Source organism: Mytilus trossulus, chromosome 9 (assembly GCF_036588685.1).
Source record: "Mytilus trossulus isolate FHL-02 chromosome 9, PNRI_Mtr1.1.1.hap1, whole genome shotgun sequence".
Lineage (NCBI taxonomy): Eukaryota > Metazoa > Mollusca > Bivalvia > Mytilida > Mytilidae > Mytilus > Mytilus trossulus.
Genome location: NC_086381.1, coordinates 61,208,762 through 61,225,315, shown reverse-complemented (window position 1 = coordinate 61,225,315; position 16,554 = coordinate 61,208,762). Strand labels below are relative to the sequence as shown.

The following is a 16,554-nucleotide window of genomic DNA, read 5'->3' as shown; positions in this document are numbered from 1 at the left end:
CTAATGAAAATTGCAGGTCCCTAAAGAATAAAAAATTAAAATTCAAGAAATGATGTCAGACGGGGGAGCCGGGTAGGTAGAAGGGGTCCTGATCCCGAAATCCCGGGATAAAAACATGAAATCCCAAGTTTAAATAAATTTAAATCCCGCTATTCCGAAGTTCGAAAAAAGAATTCCCTTATCCCGAAATCCTGAGCTTAAAAAAAATATCCTGGTGCAATTCCCCCTTTTTCCAATGATTAAAAAAATGCAGGACAACATTTTTAATTCTAACCCTCCCCCCATAAAAGCAATGGTATAATCCTTAGAATTTTGACATTTTGTACTTTATTTTATTTAATGTAAGACCTAGGCATTGGCAAGTAAAAAACGAAAACAGTTATGTTCCTTTCTGTTTCCCTACTTTTCTAACGTCCTGGTTTTCTTTTGGTAATTTTTTTCACTCTGAAATTTCCCTTTTATGTCTCTTTGAAGATTCATTTATTGAAAATGAGTAACTTTAAATGGATTAAAAGATTAAATGAATAGCAATAGGTGTACAGCTGCTCTTAGCAAAAATGTAAACATTCTGATCATGATCTTTTAAAAGCTTGCATATTGCACATGATTTTAAAACGTAGCAAAGAATCGGACTATGAGTAAGAGTCATCTTATCTTAGGTGTTATGTACCCCCTTAAGCTATATTTGGAAAGTAAAATACTGTTGTTACATAAACATTCTCGTTTTTGACAATACAATGCACCTGCATCAGATACTAGCATCATTAACTGAAACAAAAACATCCTAGCACCCCCCCAGAAAAAAACAAATGGTAACTTCCTAATATTGCATTTTTGTCCGTTGTTCCACAATCGCAATAGACTTTTTTCATGTAACCAAATTTTGACTCCTGAATTTATAATTTTTAGACAGGATACCTACTCTGTGGTAGGACATTCAGGTCTTTGGTCAAGTAAAAACAACGTAAAGAATGAAAATAAAGCTTTCAATCTGTACAATTTTTGTTGTTGTTGTTGTTGTAAATTTTTGACAAAACAACAACCTAAATATAAATATGGCAGACAGCAATCAGCGACAACCATTTAAGTATACAGGTTCCCGACATGGGAATATGGCGGGGCAAATCACAATTTTGAGTGCTTAACTATCCTTAATCTGGGCCATTGGTGTAGCAGCACAACACACACACAGTTTTACAATTTATTGGAAAATGTTTAACCCATCAAATCTTTTATGAATTAGTTATTTCAAATTATCAACGAAACAACAAGGATCGTATATATATAGTCGAGCTTTATTAACAGCACCACTGTAAACATTAGGATGTGATATCCCGTTTGTAATAGCTTCTATACAGAATTGTTTCTGCCGAAGTCTCTGGTTCTCTCCGGACACCCTTGTTTCCCCCCCCCCCCCTATACAAACTGACTTCCTTGAAATATCCAATATTGCTGAAAGTGGCGTTAAACATCAATCAATTAACTAATCAATCAATGATCAAAACCAAATCATAAATATATGAAAGAACTACATAATGTAAGTAAAAGTTTGAAGTAATTTGTGGTAATGGAATCCGTGACTTAATAATTTACTCGCTATACATACATTGCGTCTTTTTATCTCTAACACGTCACTAGAGACATGTGTATAGGAAACAAGGTGTGAAATATATAAACTATAAGAAGGTAAAAAAGGTGCCTAATGAAAATTAACAACACATCTCTTCTATTTAGAAGATATTACAGTATCGTGAAGTCGAAGTCATTCATTATGTATGTTGATTATCCTGTATTTTACCTTACTCTTACAGCAATAGGAAATCGTGTAAAAGAACGTGATCTTGAAGTTTGCTTTTGCATATAAAGTATGCCTTTTGTTTTTCATTTTACGGAGATCTCCAGGGATTTGTTTTTGTTCATAGATCACGCTTTTTCTGATTCATTTTACAGAAATCATTTAATAAGTTTACTGTGAACATTACTATACCGAATGTGACCTACCGAATTCGACTATTTACCGGGTTTGTACTAACATGAGCAACACGACTGGTGCCACATGTGGAGCAGGATTTGCTTACCCTTCCGGGTCACATGGGATCATCTCTATTTTTGGTGGGGTTCGTGTTGCTTAGTCTTTAGATCTCTATGTTGAGTTTTGTGCATGTACGATTGTCTGTCTGTTTGTCTGTGTCAAAAACATCTCAAAGACGCATACGCAACTCACAAGAATTTCAGAAACACGAGGTACAAGATACATACAGTCCTATTGTCTGTAATTTTTGTGTGACTAAAATGATTATATACTTTCACTAACTTTGATACTTTCTGGTTAGATTAAAGTTACACCTCTTAAAATTGTGTGATTTGTACCTTAAAGTTTGCCTTGAAAATCAATATAAAACAATTAAAAAAAATAGCAAATTTTGTTTTCTTTCTGTTATAACGTTCTTTGCTACCTATAAATCCTTTCTGTGTTTATTTCTCTCCAAAAATTAATGTTCATCCTATGTTTTGTAACGTCCAATTAAAAAAGGTTATATGCATATCACATGTATCAATCACGTTGAACAAAGAAATCATTTACGGTTACGATTATTAATTACGTCTCTAGATCAAGCTGATTTGAAAAAAAAGGTTTAATGAAAAACTAACCAATGAATTTAAGTGAAGGATGTAAGTTGCATATATATCGAAAAATATGTGTTTTCTATCAGACTATACAGAATATCTGTTAGAATCAGTTCTAGGGTAGCACTGTCATAATCAGTTCTAGTATAGCACTGACAGACTCAGATCTAGTGCAGCACTATCAGACTGATATCTAAGAATAGCACTGTCAGAATCAGTTCTAGGGTACATTTTTTGTAGCACTGTCAGAATCAGTTCTAAGGTAGCACTGTCAGAAGTAGTTCTAAGGTAACACTGTCAGAATCAGATCTAGGGTTACACTATCAGAATCAGTTCTAGTGTAGCACTGTCAGACTGGGTTCCAGGGTAACACTGTCAGAATCAGTTCTAAGGTAGCACTGTCAAAATAAAATTTCGGCTAGTTCAAAGAGAATAGGCCTCTGTTTTTCTTCAATAAGGACTTTGAATTCATCAGTCGACATTTGCTTAACTGATATAGCTATTTTTGTGATATCACTGTCACAATCATGGGTTGTTGGTTGGTAGCTACCATGCTATCAGTAGAGCTATCAAGGTCAGTACTTCTGGTAAAATTTTTGTTTATGGCAATCTGTGTTGGGGGGATGGCCTGGCTGAGTTTCTACGTCTTCGCTTTTTTGTATTTATGGAATCAGTATAGGACACAAATATATTATATCTCAAGTTTGATTTTTAATGACGGACACTCGAGTAACATAGTCTATATCATCATCGGAATGTTTGTTTGTTTATTTTTAAAAGGTGCCCTCGAATGGTACTATTAAAACATTATACCTGTTCAATGTCACATCTTAGTTTTACGTTAAATATGATTCAAAATTTATATAGTTGATGTCCGTAACGTACAAACACTGAACCAAAGGCACTCAATCATGTTAAAGTCACACGTGGAAGCTGTTTTCCTGAGAAAATCACAAGTCATATTTATTATCGGAGCTTCAAAAAACGTTTGTTTCCTTTCAGACATGCGCAATCAAACCTCAGTTCAAAGGTAGCACTGTCAGACTTAGTTCTAGGGTAGCACGGTCAGAATCAGTTCTAGTGTAGGACTTTCAGAATCAGTTCTAGAGAAACATTGTCAGAATCAGTTCTAGGGTAACACTGTCAGAATCAGTTCTAAGGTAGCACTGTCAGAATCAGTTCTTTGGTGGCACTGTCAGACTCAGTTCTAGGGTAGCACTGTCCGAATAAGTTCTAGGGTAGCACTGTCAGACTCAGTTCTAGGTAAGAACTCTCAGAATCAGTTCTAGGGCAACACTGTCAGACTCAGTTCTAGGTAAGTACTGTCAGAATCAGTTCTAGGGTAACACTATCAGAATCAGTTCTAGAGTAACACTGTCAGACTCAGTTCTAAGGAAGCACCGTCAGAACCAGTTCTAGGATAGCACTGTCAGACTCAGTTCGAAAATAACATTGTCAGAATCACTTCTAGGATAGATGTAGCACTGTCAGAATCAGAAAATATGTATATTTTATTTGAAGTTGAATTGTATTTAATTGCTTTCATGTTCCGATACCAGATCTTTCACGATCCAATAGCAATGCTTGACCACCGTTACTTACTCTTTTGTGGTAATTTTTTCGATATACCGATGGAAAACCGCGAGTAAACGAACAGCACAACGAAAGTGGCAGAGTGAAATTTAAAATAAACTTAATTTGACAAAACATGTTTCTTTTAAGTTATTCAACATTAATGATTATGTTAATTAAAAGGTACATTTTTCTGAAAATGAAACTTTACAGCTGCTTTTAAACCTTTTGCACACGCTGTTCGTGAAGTATTCTTACTATTAATTCTAATAATTTCTTATTAATTTTCAAAAATCATAAACTTGTTGTTTGTTTATTTATCATTCTTCATTAGAATACGTGATTTAGCAAATTTACCTGACCATATCGGGAAATAAGTTTTTAGTCGGATCTTAACACGTACTTGTGATTAAAATTTTTTGTTTAAAACCGGTTTTGATAAAAAAAATAAACGAAGAAATGTCGAAATGTTCAGGACTTAATTAAATCCGTATTTTGGTAAGAGGGTGCAAGCATACGATTTTTATTGCGTCTTACACTTTGAGAAGCGAATAATCTTTAACTACTTTATTCAAATATTGTGTAAAAACGTTAATTATGAGCTATGAAAGTCAAGTGGCTCGAGCATTTTTTTGAGGAAGTTTTAAAAAATTGTGAAGAAATATTTTTACGGTGGGTTAGCGTTCATTAGTCTTCACTATTTATAGATTAACAACGTTTGGTTCCATTTATAATTTAGAATCATCATTGAAGGTGGAGCACGATTGCACAGTTAATTAATATATCGATGTGCCATGTGTATGCAAGAGTGACATTCCGTTGTATTATGTGCCAATTCGAAACAGTTATGCAAGTATTGTCTCCCTTTAACAGGTTTATTATTTTATAATTAGGTTTAGGTTTCTGATATAATTTTGAATAATTACAAAATGTATCAATTCAATATATTTCAGTTTTTTGTTATTGGTGTATGAAAAACATTGATGTACGAATATAATTTCATAAATTTGAAACGTTTAAAATGATTACATACCAATATAAAGAACCGTTCACCATTTTTGAAAAAAGACTATGAATGAAAATAGAACTCTGTATCTTCCCTTGACGATATATTGATTGGGAAATGAACCAGAGTTATCTAATGGTAATCACAGAGAGGGACTAGCAAGCAATTTTTAATTGTAGCTTATTCAACGTTAAAACAATTTTCCGATATAAACGAATGTTACTTTATACAAATATAAGGACTCTGTTAGCTAAATCTACAAATTTTATTAGATATTATGATGTTTTGATGTTATATTTGTTATTCTCGTCGAATTTTGTCTAATGCTTAGTTCGTTTCTGTGTGTGTAACATTATAATGTTGTGTCGTTATTCTCCTCTAATATTTAATGCGTTTCCCTCAGTTTTAGTTTGTTACCCCGATTTTTTTTTCATCGATTTATGAGTTTTGAACAGCGGTATACTACTGTTGCCTTTTTTCATGGTTAAAAACATCAGTATTAAATTTTGCTTTGAATTTTCTATTAGGTATTGAACCTTGTTTCACAAAAATTTATAGTTATATGTATCTTTTTTCTTATGATAATAATGCAGTTTTTTTCATGCCCTCCTTAATTTCATCATTTAACCACTCATTGTGGTAGGCATGTTTAACTCGCTTTCTTTCATTCACTCTCATTCTCGCACACCACAATCTCTCTTTCACGCACTCTCTCATCAACGCACACTCTCATTCACCCAATCACTTCTCATTCACCCACGCACTATTCTCTCATTCACTCTCTCATTCAACCACTCATTCACCCACTCACTCTCTCAATTCACCCACTCACACTCTCATTCTACCACTCACACTCACTCACTTTCTCATTCACCCACTCACTCATTCTCTCATTCCCTCACTGTCTCATTCACCAACTCCCACTCACACATTCACCCACTCACTCTTTCTTTCACCCGCTTACTCTTTCTTTCACCCACTAACTCTCTCTCTCTCTCATTCACCCACTCTGTCATTCACATTATTCTCACCCACTCACTCTCTCATTCTCATTCTCACTCACTCACTCACTCTTTCATTCTCACCCACTCACTCTCTCACTTTCTCATTCCCACTCACTCTCTCATTCTCACCCACACATTCACCCACTCACTCTCTCATTCTCACATTCACTATCACTCTCTCATTCACCCCCACTCACTCTCTCATTCACTCACCCACTCACTCTATTATTCACCCACTCATTCACTCCTTCATGCACCCACTCACTCTCTCATTCATCCACTCACTCTCTCATTCACCCATAGACTGAAATGTCACCTTTCCGTTGACATCATTTTGGGCATTTTTACAACCCAACAGGTCTATTCCCAAAGTTGTAGTGTGTGTCTGGCTGAGGCAATGCTTATGTTCTACTCCGCTGTGAGTTAACACAGTATATCCAGGAGAACACCACTGTCCACCAGTATGTGGGAAAGGTCGGCATCCTCACCTTCAGTTATACTTCATTAGGGGAGGAGCAAAATCAAAAAGGTGACGTGAAGCACTATATTTCAAACAATATTTTGTATGCTTTGGTATATTTACAATTGATTTCTTGCAGTTTAATTTTCCTGAAGAAACTTCGTGTCATGTTGCTATCATCTGCATGATGATTGTTTAGCGTCTGTTTACTTTTTAAACTTGATTTACTGAACATATTTTAAATGATGTGTAATTGAGAAAATTACAAATAGCCATATTAAAGGGAAGTAAGTACATTTTGTTAATGTAAATTAGTATATACCAGTCAACAAAAGAAACGATACGCAAGTTTGAACTCCAATTTATCATTAAATAAAATAAATATGAAAAACTGATACATTATCCAATGAAATGCATATGATTTACAGAATCGGAGCAAATTGGAAAATTAGAAAATACCGAGTTACATGTATTAAACACAGGGGGCAAATTTATTCAGCGGGAAAAGATGACAATTTCAAAAATGAGTATTCAGTTCTCAAATATTTCCAAATGCATTCAAAATTTGAGGTTCATAGATCGATTTTTGTTTTTTTGTTTGGTAAAAATTACGATTTTTACAATTACAAAAATTAAAATAAAACATGTTCGCGTTTTGCTTCAAATCAATGGTTTTGATAAGAAAATAACACTATGTTAAAAAAGACCAATTTGGCAGTTATTTACCTTGGTACATTGTGTACTATGTATCAAGTTTCATTATTAACAAATGTCGGGGGGAAAGTCCATATTTCATTCTTTAAGCTCCTTAATTTTTCAACCAAGATCATAAATTGGCACGTCAGCGAAAACTAAGCATACATAATATGCAATTTGTGAATTGCTTGATTTATTTGATTTTTTTTTCCTTACCAGCAAAAACTTTTCAAACCTCAAAACATTTAGAGGCAAATTTTCCTGACTAGATTATTTTTCGCATTGTCTTTGTTTACATTAATGATGCTTCAAATTTACATGTATATCATAAAAACATAAATAGATGTTTATGTCACTCGTAAAAGAGTTATGAGAGACATCATTCTATAAATAGAATATTATATTATATAGCGAATCACTGAAGCATGACTGGAGCGGGCCCCCTCTTAGGCAGTCAGTGGGCCCCCACTTATGAACATTTCTGGATCCGCCACTACGAATTCACCTAGGATTGATGAACTATCTTTCAAATATAATTCTGTTCGATCTGGACGGACGAAAAGTTGAGTTTAACACTTACCAACATTGTAACCATACACTGCCTTAATATGCTTCTCATAAATTCCTGGTGGGTCTACTTTCCGTTGCGGGAGTACCATTGACAGAAAGTAAACAAGAGATGCTATTGCTGAATTACGAACTATCACTTCTGCGAAAAACATTATAAATGGCTGAATAGGTAAATACCTATGTACAAGAATTCACATTTAAAACAATTTCCTCACATCTTTAGTCAGCCCAAAAACAAACATAGAATATCTATATATCTTTGTTGCATTTGAAAGTATCTGATGAATGAACTTTAAGAAATAAAAGATCAATGCATTTGATTTGTCAACTTTTTTTTATAACCAAGTCATTTACTTATAAGTTGAACTGTTTGATTTTTTTTATGATTATATCCATGTATTATGTTTAGGATTTTACTGATGGTTGTTAGGTCATTATTTACGAAACTAGGTGTTTTTACATACCTACATTTTTTTTTCAGATATTAAGCTGATAAGAATCAGATACTACACTTTGATCGTAGCCAAAAGGCCGAGAAGCGATACTCAAATCTTTCCGAGTTTCCAAAGCCTACAAATCCTATTTCTTACTCAAACACGGTGTTTTAATTTTAACCAAAGCTACACAAATTTTGCAAATTTATATACAAAAAGCACACGAAACACGAGATCTTGATTTGCTTTAAATACCTGACAGCATGAAACGATATCTGCATGACAAAACGAGTGTGAGAATAAAAAGCGGCTTGTGAAATACGGCAAGTCGCAATTAAAGCGAGAACACATTTTTAAACGTATATCATACGTATACGTATTTAATCTTAATCTTAATCGAACGAAATAACATGATCATGTTGATTCATCCTAGGTCCGACGAACGCAGTTTTTAAAGCCTTGGAAATTTCATTAATCACAAAATAAATTCAACGCTTTTTCACAATCAGCACGGACTTTTCACTGTCTCGTTTAATTAACACAAACATAAACAGTTCATCTGTTCTATTTTTTTTTAGGAATTGACCGATATAGCTATGTTTAAATAAATTTTAGAAGGAGGAAAAAACTTACCGGCCGACTGCAGTTTCCATCGTTTGCCCTCGTTCTGAGGCGACGTCGCTATTAACGATGATTGAAACAGTAGAAGGGGACGTAATTCTTTTCCCCGCGTTTTTCCGTAACGCTAAAAATTTATAGAGTTTCTTTTTAGGAACGAGAATACATTATTACACTGACATGTGCTGTTATAAATACAAACAAGCGACAACAAAAATATTACATTACAAGAAAAGAAAATAACTTTTTAGAGAACAGACATAAACAAAAAAATGCAACTTATTTTACATTCACGAGAAGTAGAATTATTTACAACAATGAGTAAAACTATACAATTTACGCAAACTCCTTAAATAGAATACTAAGAAAGATATACAGAAAAAGTACACATGTACATATTTTTATTTAGTTAATGACTTACATACTATTTTGAAAGTTAAATTTCGTAACATTTTGCTTATATGATTATCTTTATAACATATTTTTTGTCGAGCCTGGACATACGGACAGTGATCCGGGGCGGCGGCGTTAGCTTAGTTCTTAAAAACTTTATATTTTGGAAGGTTGAAGACCTGGATGATTCATACTTTGTATATTGACGCCTCATGTTACGAAGTTTCCCTCAGTCACATGTCCAATGTCCTTGACCTAAATTACATGGTTCAATGATTACTTTTAATTCTCTCTTATTATAAGTAATAGGATAACTAGGATATTTGGTCTGTGCGTACCTTACAAGGTCCTCATACTCGATCGTCAGACAGTTTTCACTTGAGCTTGACCTTATGTCATGGATCAGTGAACAAGGTTTAGTTTTGGTGGTCAAGTCTATATATCAGATACTATAAGCAATACGAGTAGTACATGTACATTCGGTGTATAGAAGGATTGTAAGGTGAACATGTCCAACTGACGGGTGTCATCTAACCTTTGCCTCATTTTCATGATTCAGTGGTTATAATTATGTTTTTTTTTTGGTTTTGATCTTTTTTTCTAATACTATATGAAATAGGTCTACTATAATTGGTGTATGGAATGGTTGTAAGGTGTAGCTAGCTGGCAGGTGTCATCTGACCTGGACCTCATTGTCATGGTTCAGGGGTTATAGTTAAGTTTTTGTGTTTTGGTCTGTTTTCATTATACTGGTTGCGATGGGTGTACTACATTTAGTGTATGGAATGATTGTAAGGTGTACATGTCTAGCTGTCCGGTGTCATCTGACCTTGACCTCATTTTCATGGTCAGTGGTAAAGTTAAGTTTGGGAGTTCTAGTCGTTTTTCTAATACTATATGCAATAGGTCAACTTTATTTGGTGTATGGAAATATGTTATGATTTATATGTCAGTTGCGCAGGTTTTACTTGACAATGACCTAGTTTTTACATTTCATCGGTCAGTGATAAGTTTTTGTGTTTAGGTCCTTTTTTTCTTAAAATATAAGCAATAGGTCAATTATGTTTGTTGTATGGAAGAATTATTAGATGTACATGTATGCCTGGCATGGTTCATTTGGCCTTGACCTCATTTGCATAGTTCATTGCTCAATTTTAAGTTTTTTTGGTTAAAGTTAAGTTAATGTGACAGTTGTAATACAGCTTTATATTTAGGACTATCAACATAATATCAATTATAAGTAAAGAAGGCGAGACATTTCAGCGCGTGCACTCTTGTTTAATATTGGCATGCATATAATTTGGGTGTTGCTAAACGGCGGAAACGGAAAACGGAACGTAAACGGAAAGAACCATATATGGGCGTTTTTCAATAAAAACGTATTTTCTTGTCCCAGCCACTTAAAAAAAATGTGTTTGATCTTTGCAAGTAATTTTTTGTGCAGTCAGTACATTGAATTAGATTTAACATTTTAAAGCAAAGAAACAGTTTATTTTTAGAGGGATTGATAAGATATTGACTCCTGAATGGTCCAAAACAACCAAAATGGCATGTCCCTAGACCGCCTATTCAACATTCATACTCTAAAATATCGTAAAAAAATGAAGAAATAAATGTTTTTTTTTACTTTACATAAGTTTTTTAATAATTCCAAAGTATGTTCAGAGCCAACATATTTTAATAAACAGCTTTCAATATAGTTTTTTTTTTAATTTCAGAAGGTGTGTCCCTCACAAAATGTCCACTACGAAACGTAGTCATTAAAATTTGCCAATAAACAGTTTTAAAAAATCAATGTAATTTTTGTTTGCAAGAGATATAAACATTAGGGTCTTACAAAAGAAGTGATGCTTTTATAACGGCAATTAAATTGTTGGTAAGAAAAATTGAGCACATCAAATGGACCAGAGTGATACCGTATTTTTGATAATGTCCACTACGAAACGGGTCAAATCTCCTTCAGTATCTGGTTTTAAAATTATGAAAAAAATATCAGTGTGCAGCTTGATAAATGCTTTGATGAATACAATAAGTCTTGTTACTATTGCAATATAGGGATTGTGGGGAAAAAATAAAACATGCGAATACGTCCCTTACGAATCGGTCCCCTACGAAACAAGTATGGGAGAAAAACGTTTCGTAGTGGACACTACCACTACCATGCAGTCTTTTTTTAAATCTTTTTTTCAATTATATTCGTGCAAAACAAATAACAAGGGTTAGTTTCATGTAATTTTTATTATGTTTTTATTAACATATAATAGGGTTGATGTCAACTACGAAACTTTTTGTCCACTACGAAACGCATCAAAATGTCCACTACGTAACATGAGTTGAACCTTCATATGTGAAGTACTGTCTAATCTTTATCGATAAAAATGGTTTTCCAATTCAGAAAAAAAAAAAAAAAAAAATTCTAGTATTTAAAGTAAACAAACTGGAATGTCTATAGGAAACATTTAAAATTGCAAAAAATATGTGTGTTTAGAAGAAGTTTCGTAGGGGGCAAAAGTCCCCTACGAAACAGTACACAAATTATGAAAATAATATCATTTTAAAGAATATTTAAGATTGCACTTTTTGTTTACAAACAGGTCTATTATAGAGGTATTCAAAATAACTCTTGAAATTAAATTTTAGACAGTTGATTTTCCATTTTTTTTAGGTCTGAAATTTACGCTTTTATTGGAAAACGCCCATATAGACGGAATTTAAGGGTGGAAATAAAGAACTATGAAAATCAATACATCTTGTCTTGCTGGTAATTTTTGCTATTAAAAGTTTCTATCTATTTATCATATATTTCAATATAACAGGCGAGCATGCAAGTGAGAAAATTCGTCATATAAGGTCGATAACTCCTATAAGAAGTCATTTGACCGTTTTGACGTGAATGGACATTATGTAGAGCTCAACATTCTAATAGAATTAAGAATGAAAACGGGGAATATGTTAAAGAGGCAACAACCTGACCAAAGAGCAGACAACATCCAAAGGCCACCAATGGGTCTTCAACGCAGCGAAAAATCGCCGCACCCGAAGATGGTATCAGCTGGCCCCTAAATAAAATTGTGTACTAGTTCAGTGAAAATGGGCGTCACACTAAACTCCAAAACATATAAACGAGATTAAATTACAAAAATATACAAGACTAACAAAGGCCAGAGGTTCCTGACTTGGGACAGGCGCAAAATGTGGCGGGGTTAAACATGTTTTGTGAGATCCCAACCCTCCCCCTATACCTCTAGCCAATGTAGAATAAAGAAATACATATGAAGCAATACACACAGTTAAATTCATTTTAAAAGAAGTCCAAGTTCGATGTCAGAATAAACATGTTTTTCATATCAGGTTTTCGTTATTCATAGCGTTTTGAAATAGACAGCACTTGCATTTTATCCCTATGTTTTAATTTTAGCCATGTCGGCTAACTTGGCTGACAGACAGGGTTATCCAACACAGTTTTTAAACTAGATACACCAATGTTAATTGTTGCAAATAATAACCAAAGCTATTAGGCGACCCCTGAAAGACATATGTTCAATTACATTTGGCCCAGTAGTTTCAGAGACTGGGAAGTTTTGTAAAAGTAATCAAAGACGAAATCGGACGACGGCCAAGTGACGAGAAAAGCTCACTTAGCAGAGCCACTCTCAAAGTATACCACTAAAGACTAAAGCAGGTCTTTGTACCAGCAGAAAACGACCATGACAGAGCAAAAACATTGAATGGCATTATGAACATTTCACTATAATTGTATCAACTAAGAAGACATCAACTAAATATGTACCACTAAATAAACCGTTACATCCAAAATGGAAAGACATAATAACTTAAGTATGGGCCAGAACAACATTAGAATATGTATTCAATACATAAAAAGTATGAGGGCCAGAAGAAATAGGCCATAGAATGTAAAAAAAAATAGACCTAAAAAATATAAAATGAATTAGTAGCTATCATATCATTATTCACCAATTTTTCAACAATCATCAATACCAGCTTGATACCCGATGAATGGACAACAGGAGACATTTGTGCATTTCCGCTAATTAAGTATCTCAACTATGCATTCTCTGCAAGATATAGTATAGTCCAACATAATGCATTACCGTCAAGATTAGTATAATATCATCAATGCTTTACGTCTTAGATGCATGATTTTTTTTATTAGTTGTTAGTGGCTCTGAACTAGCTGTCAGTTAACTGCGAGTACTTTCAGGTCTGTACCTAGTGTCTTTTTGTTATTGGGATGTACAAGTACCCGGCCACGTCCACTTGTATTTGTGTCAATCTGATGAGTTAACTAAAGCCTAGCTTTTCAACTTATTTTTATAGTTCGTTCTTGTATTGTAATGTTCATACCACTGTCCCAGGTTAGGGGGAGGGTTGGGATACTGCTAACATGTTTAACCCCGCAACGTTCTGTATGTATGTGCCTGTCCCAAGTCAGGAGCCTGTAATTCAGTGGTTGTCGATTGTTTATGTGTAACATATTTTTTATTCGTTCATTTTTTTGTACATAAATAATTAAGGCCGTTAGTTTTCTCGTTTGAATTGTTTTAAATTGTCATTTCGGGGCCTTTTCTAGCTGACTATGTGGTATGGGCTTTGCTCATTGTTGAAGGCCGTACGCAAGCAAAGAGTCGTGGTAAATTGAACCACATCAAACAGGTCCAACAGGTCGTTGATTCTGGGGTATCTCAAGGAACTGTTCTGGGTCAGGTGTTATTTAGTAAATGATATCAGTGATATCTTGGAAAATCGTGTATATGGCCAGTAGAAACATTCAAACGATCAGATGCGTAGTGTTAAATAAAGTCATTTTCGTCATAAAAAAGAACAGAGCAGAATGAGTTTTCAGTTGTCTTGACATAGTACCAAAATCACTAAAGACTACCAATATATAATTAAAAGTAACTTTAAAGTTTCAATATTCCTTTTGTGTGAATGAATATGAATACATGTCTATGTTAACGGGTGTCATATTTGAAGCTGGATCTATTTACCCTTCCGGAGCAGCTGAGATCACCCCAAATTTTTGGTGGGGTTCGTTTTTGCTCAGCCTATAGTTTATATGTTGTGTTTTGTGTACAATTTGTTTGTCTGTTTGTCTTCTGGTCTTTTTGGTCTTTTTTTTCTTTTTTAGTCATGGCGTTGACGGTTTGTTTCGAATTTTGAGTTTGAATAACCCTTTGGTATTTTTCGCCTATCTTTGTATGTTTTCCACTATAGTAAAACAGCATACTGAATGAGTGACACTATTTTCAATTGTAATATTATGAAACAAAATTCACGGCTACTTGAGAGGAATTAAATTTTCAGAGAAGAATTAAGCGACATGATATTTAAAGCAGCGTAGACAATTTGATTTTGCAAACCTAAGGACATGACTACGACTAACTTGGCTAGGGCACTGTGCAAATCGTATATCCATGTAGGCTACTAATTGTTCGCCAATTTTTGCACATCAATTCGTATTTTTTTATTTAAATTCTAGAAGATATAATGCTTTTCCTATGTAAATACCAAACAGCATACTTCAGTATTGCAAAGATTTACTATACAAATCCTTGAGTATTGTAAAAGGGTGAGAAAGGCTTTGCATAGTTAGAGATTTTGTCAATTTATTTTCATAAAAATAAAGTATATACAAGTTTCTATTCTAGTTCCCTGGTTTCCATATCGGATTTTGTCCATACACCATTGTCCTATTAGGTTTCTTTTAAGTTTTCTTTCTTTTATACAAGAAAAGATACAACGAAAATCACCAATGCAGAACAATGCAACAAGATACACCACATCACTTATCTTGATTCGAGGCAATTAAAAAAATGATGCAAAGGATTTCCCGCAAAGTTTATTACTTCACAACTTATAAGAATCGAGGCCGATGTCAATCTTTTTTCGGCCTATAGAGATTTTTTTTTGTGTTGTTGTGTTGCTATCTTATTGACATTGATCAAACCTTAAAAAAAAGAAAGAAAATTCGAACAGACTGTCCTTATTATTGCTTGCATAAACTATTTATATATTATCTTTTGTGTATTTGACTTATATTTTGCTCTTATACTAATATTTTGTGTGTAATTATGTTGTAACGTTTACTTATATTCATTTATTGTATGTTCATTGAATCTCATTTATGAGGAATTAAAGATATGAATGAATGGTTTTTTTCCTGAGAACATGTGTAATACTATATAAAACATGCCTATGTAGATAAAATAACCAAAAAGAAAAGATGTTAATTCTTTCTGTTTCCGTTATCCGTTTCCGTTCCGTATTCCGTTCCGTAATCCGTTTCCGCCGTTTAGCAACACCCATATAATTTATATTTGTAAATAATAGTAAAGTCTAAATATTGCATTTCAAATTTCATTTCTAAAATATTAGTATCTTCAGAATAAACAACTCCTCGTCTCTTATACTAATCCATTTATTACGTATTTGTAATACATTTACTTTAATAAGAAGGTTCAATTTGTTAGATGGCATGACGAATCAAAGAATTCAACTTTATAAATATTTGACTTCTTTTGACCTGAGTTGTTTTTGTGTGTATTGCCGTATGTTTGTTTATTTTACATTGTTTATATAAAAAGGAGAATGAATACGCAATTTTTCGGCTGTCCCAATTCAGGAGCCTCTGTTCTTTGTGCTTTCCTACAAATGTTAATTTATATGTTACTGAGAAAAGTGTGACGTTCATATTCACTTTACTGATACCTTTTTTGTTTAGGGCTAGCTGGAGCCCGTCTCCTCTTACATCCACTTTTGGTGGTTAGTTGTTTTATTGCCAATCATACTACATCTCCTTTATCTATAGACACAATTTAATGATCTTACCTTGTAACAAACTATACACATTGAAAAAAGTATTGCAACAGCTTGATTTTTTAAAACTTGAAAAATCAGCCTCTTATTTTGGATGGAATATGATAAAATATTTGTAAAATAATATTGAAACGTAGTTAATGATAACATTGGCATTAAAACGAACAACAAATGTATAAAAAAAAGGTTTTATCTAACCAAAACTTGTATAACAGTGTTTTTTGTACAATATATCTTTTACTGTAGTCGAACATTACAATGTCAGACATTTCAAAATACATCTTTAGATGATTGTTCACATCATGGTTGATCGTTATACGCCAAAGAATTAGTACT

General features: G+C 33.6%; 1 long non-coding RNA gene and 1 pseudogene across 1 annotated transcript; both read right to left on the bottom strand.

Annotated features, from left to right (window-relative positions):
* Positions 1-2,980: 2,980 nt before the first annotated feature.
* Positions 2,981-9,255, bottom strand: LOC134684084 (uncharacterized). The gene is made up of 3 exons (XR_010101165.1): positions 9,004-9,255; positions 7,947-8,075; positions 2,981-4,112 (listed from the first exon to the last, which is right to left on the bottom strand). It is a non-coding gene; the product is annotated as an uncharacterized LOC134684084 (long non-coding RNA).
* On the bottom strand, positions 8,362-8,479 carry LOC134685830 (U2 spliceosomal RNA; annotated as a pseudogene).
* Positions 9,256-16,554: the final 7,299 nt, after the last annotated feature.